Below are 5,042 nucleotides of genomic sequence, written 5' to 3'. Positions count from 1 at the left end.
CCATCAGATGGATATGTTATAATTCGTTATTCCCTTACTTATTTACATTGCTTTTGGTATTCATTATTATAAATAATATCATAAAAGCTTCTTACACATATATCTTGATACATCTCTCTGATTATTTCTTTAAAGGAAGTAATTGGCAGCAGAAGTATTAAGCCAAGGAGAATGGACACTCATGGTCACTAATATGCTAATTTTTCATTTACTTATCAAGGTAAACATACTAAAATTTTTCCGGTTTCCCCAATGTTTTCCAGTTTTTCCAGTTTTTTTTTTTTCCCCAATGTAATCTCATTCCCAGAGTGAGGAAAATCCTTTAATTCTTTTCAATAAAAGCCAGGGGAAAAAAGTGTCTTCTTTCTCCCCTGTTTTGTAGCCATGATGCTTTTTCAGGCAGTTGTGGTAAAGGCAATTCACACCGGCCTTAAAATGAGAAGATTGGATCTATTTTGGGCAAACCGCCAAACCCTAGGTGTCTTAGATTTCCCATCTGCAAGGTGAAGATAGTTATTGAACAGATGGGATTGATGTGCTGTTAAATAATACATATAAACACTCTTCATAAACCAAAAAGTGCCATAAGGAACTATTCTTGTTTATTATTATTATTATTATTATTATTATCATTATTATTAAACTGTTTTTTTAAATGAGAACTTGTTGATCTCTAAAACTCCCCAGATAGCAAGGGAGGGTGTGCAAACTGGTTTCCCAGAGGTACAGTATATTATTCTGAAGAAATTAGAAAAGAGAGCTCAGAGTTTAGTCATGAGTCAGACCACCTGTGAAAATTCACATCCAAGCACCAGCTGCAAAACACGAAAATACACACAGTGCAGGAGAACCAACACTTGGTAACTGACCTACACACAGAAGGTGCACATCGACAGGGCCTGGCTGGTCCTGAGAGGGCCCTCTGAGCAAGAGGAGGCTCCGTCAGTACGCAGGAAAGAGGGGGAATGTGTGTGGTTAAAAACTACATTCGGGAGGGCAGTCAGGTTTGAAGCAGTTAAATGATTTGTGAAAAGGGTTCACGAAAAGATGTAGACAGGTGGAACAGGGACAGAACAAAGGACCCAGGTCCCCTCAGAGCAGAGTGTTGTCCCAGTTGGCAACTCGGAAGGTAAGATTTTTAAGAAGATGATCAAAATTGTGGCTTCAACAAAATGGAAGAGGTTGGCCACTTTGGTTTTAGTAAATAAAAATCTGAAACTGTCATTCATGAGAAAATTCTTTTCAAAATTATGCATTTTCTATTTCTTTAGCTCCAGTTGCCTCCAAACACCCACATTCTGGCTCATGAGGGAACCTCTTCCAAACTAGCCCAGGTATCCTTCCTGCTACACTGTCCCATCCGTTTCTTCCTCTGTGCTTTTATACAAAACTCTCTGTACATGCAATTGCTTCCTGATTATGTTTTCTGCCTTTTCCCTCCTGGGGCACAGGAGGACCCATGCACCCGACACACCTCCTGGAGCAGGTCCTTGTTGCCCCTTCTCCTGGTCCTGAGCAGGCGTGGGGCACAGGCATGTTCTGACTCACTGACAGGCCTGAGTCTCCATCATATCGACCCAACAGTTCGTCCATGAAGAGCAGGAACCACACAGTGGTGAGTGAATTCATTCTCCAGGGGTTTTCCAGCTTCCGAGAACACAAGGTCATCCTCTTTGTGATATTTCTTACGTTGTACCTTTTAACTCTGGCTGGCAATGTCATCACTGTGACCGTTATCAGCTTTGCTCATCATCTCCACACACCCATGTACTTCTTCCTCAGTGTGCTCTCCACCTCCGAGACCGTGTACACACTGGTCATTGTACCGCAGATGCTCTGCAGCCTTACAGGTCTTAGCCAACCCATCTCCTTGGCTGACTGTGCCACCCAGATGTTCTTCTTCCTCACTTTGGCCATCGACAACTGCTTCCTGCTCACAGCCATGGGGTATGACCGCTACGTGGCCAAACTGCAACCCCTTGAGGTACACAGTCCTCATGAACAAGAGGGTGTGTGCCCTGCTTGTGTGGGGGGCTTTCAGCTTTGGGCTGTTTGTGGCCATAATTCAGATTTCCTCTGTGTTCAGGCTGCCCTTTTGTGACAGAGAAGTGGCCCATTATTTCTGTGACATCCGCCCAGTTATGAAACTCTCCTGTGCGGACACCACCTCTACCTGACATAACTAATTTTATCATCAGCTCGCTTGTTATTGTGATGCCCATGGGGCTGGTCTTCATCTCCTACGTCCTCATCGTCTCCACCATCCTCAAGATCAGCTCTGCCCAGGGCCGGAAGAAGGCCTTCGCCACCTGCGCCTCCCACCTCACGGTGGTCATGGTCCACTATGGCTGTGCCTCCATTGCCTACCTCAAGCCCAAGTCCGAAAATACCAGGGATCAGGATCAGCTGATCTCGGTGGCCTACACCATCATCACCCCCCTGCTGAACCCTGTGGTGTACACCCCAAGGAACAAGGAGGTCAAGGATGCTCTTCACCGTGCTATTAGCAAAAATCCTCTTGCCTTGGATCTATGGTAGTTTGACACATAGCCTGTCATCTTCTGGGTATTTCATAATCTCAAAAAAAAATTTGTTTTTTGATCCTGTCATTCATTCTCTACCTAGAAAGAGTTGCAGAATGTGGTGGTAAGGCTGCAGGGAGGAGCCCAGAGTTTCCCTGACTGGAAGCTCATTTTCATCATCACGCTCCCATGCCTTCTACTAATCTCAGAGGTTAGCACCAGAGGAGGTGTCAGGTGCTGCTCGGAAGGTGGAGAGCTGGTAGGGAATAACAAGCAAGAGGGTGGCTGATTGTTACCAGTTTTTGGTGGCGGGAACCTGGGCTGTATGACACCTTTTGAAGGGAGGAGTTGAAAGAGCAACCTGAGTGTCAGGTAGATCCTGAGCTCTGAAATGTAAAGAGAGCATGGCTGGTGCACAGGATGTCCTGGAAACACAGTGAGAACTACCTTCCTACTTATCATTACTTTCTCCTTTGGGCAGTGACAAGAGTAACAGACCCTGACATTCCAGAAGAAATATTCTCTGCTTTAACATTCTCACCTGCCTTGGAGACCCATGAATTTTTTTTTTCCAATTTTATTGAAGCTCACATTAGAACTGTTTCCTTGGTGAGTCTCATATATTCACGTTAGTAACTTGTCACATCCGGCAGCTGCATTTCCCTGCAGTTAGAGATGCTCTCTGTGGGGGTAACGCATGAGCTGTGCTGCATTCACGAGCATGGGGATATCTGAAGACCTTTTCTGAAATTAAATTTATTAACCCCACCTCCCACCTAACTCTGGCTGTCTCAGATCTGGATAATTAGCGCATGTGGAGCCTGAGCAGAGACACGTGTCTTGCCTTCACGCTCTTCATTTCTGCATTGCTGAACTCATTTTCTGTCAACAGTTGGGTGCCTACTTTAAACTCTAAGTTTGAACACTTGTCTAAACGCAGGCCGGGGTGTCTCCCAGTTCCTATTGCTGTTGCCTTCTGCAGGGGGGAGATTGCACTGATTTGTGAGAAAGGTGGAAGTTTTTAGGGTTATTTGGCCTGGAGTGAAAAAGAGACAGAGCTTGTCAAATGTCTTCCAGTCTGTAAAAAGGTGATGTTAAAAAGATAATAATAATCCAAATTTCCCACCCACCACCCTCTTCCGCTCAAGGACAGTCCAAGTACCCCCATTGAAGGTGCATTGAGAGTGCCTGTCGGACAAGCGACTTGGGGTCCCTAATGGTAGAGGGGCCAAGAAGAGAAACTTTCATGTTTATGCAGCATTACCTGAAAGAATAAAAGCTTTGCTTCCTCACAGCAGCTGCCTCATTGTTGCCCTTATCTGGGTTCCGTGAGAGCACCTCAGAATCCTTTCTGAGCCTGGTTCAAGGGAAACACTCTCCTAGGCCTGCATCTCGGAAAACCCCAATGGAGATCCTCTCTTTGGGGGTCCCGCTCATTGTAGCAGCCCGTTCCTGAAAGCCTCTCCCAGCGGTCAACCCATTTTGTAGATTGCTGAATTTTTGCACACAGAACTCCCATGGGATTTCTCACAGCTGCCCAGGGCTTTATAGGATTGGCGCTCATACTGAAAATAGTGTGTTCCCCTGAGTTCCTATAGTTTGATGCTGCAGAAGATTATGGTGTAATTTTCCCAAAGTAATATTTGCAACAGTAAAGATTGTGTGTTAAAGGTCCACCCATTCTTTGTCTTTTTTAAAATATAGTTTATACCATCGTAACAGAGCCAGAAAAAAAAATTAAACCAATGCATTTAATTTCAAAGAGAGTGTGTGTGACTAATTCTCACTCAACATAAATCATGTCTGAACAGATGACGCTCAAGCCCACACCTTGGGCTTGGTCACTGCATAGCCGTTATCTTTCTAAGTCAGGGCCTGCCAACTGGCAGGGGTTTGCTACTGTGACATGGGGCACACATCTCCTTTTGGGAGAACATATAATCCCGCAAGGACACATCCCATATCTCCCCAACAAAGGATTGCTACTCTTGTCCCAGAATATTCTTTGCCTCTGTCCCCCACACAGTACCCCTTGCTCACGCCCATCCTCCCCATGGTCTTTCCATCCTCCCGGAGCTGACTCCTGGCACAGACATGGAATTGGGCATAAGGAGACGGGGGCTCTTGCCAGTGACCATAGCATTCCCAGTGGACCCCATGTGCTCACTTGCTTTGTTGACATAGAGAAGCCGCTCACTGTCCTTGGACTGGGTGCTGTGGGGGGAAAGGCTGTAAGGGCAGGTGAGGCCTGTAGAGTCCTTCAGTGGCCTCTTCACCCTGGGGATCAGGACTCCCCTTCACGGGGGATCAGAGGCTGCCTCCGAACAGGGTGTGTGTGTGTGTGTGTGTGTGTATATATATATATATATATATATATATATATATGCATATAACACACTGGAGCTCACAGGCTGCCTGTGAGCACATTATCTCAGTCATTACCTAAGAAATGTTGTGGTAAAGTGCAGGCTTTGGTCCAGTTGTCCTTAGAAGAGGAAGTAAAGACGTCCTACATCACCC

At 45.7% G+C, this 5,042-nt stretch overlaps 1 pseudogene; it reads left to right on the top strand.

Moving 5' to 3' along the window:
- Positions 1-1,450: 1,450 nt before the first annotated feature.
- Positions 1,451-4,187, top strand: LOC112814964 (olfactory receptor 10J1-like; annotated as a pseudogene).
- Positions 4,188-5,042: the final 855 nt, after the last annotated feature.

The sequence above is a fragment of the Callorhinus ursinus genome, unplaced genomic scaffold, assembly GCF_003265705.2.
Source record: "Callorhinus ursinus isolate GAN/ISIS: 27379988/994484 unplaced genomic scaffold, GSC_fseal_2.0 scaffold88, whole genome shotgun sequence".
In the NCBI taxonomy this organism is placed as follows: domain Eukaryota; kingdom Metazoa; phylum Chordata; class Mammalia; order Carnivora; family Otariidae; genus Callorhinus; species Callorhinus ursinus.
The sequence above is the reverse complement of the archived record's forward strand: the minus strand, read 5'-3'. Positions and strand labels throughout refer to the sequence as shown.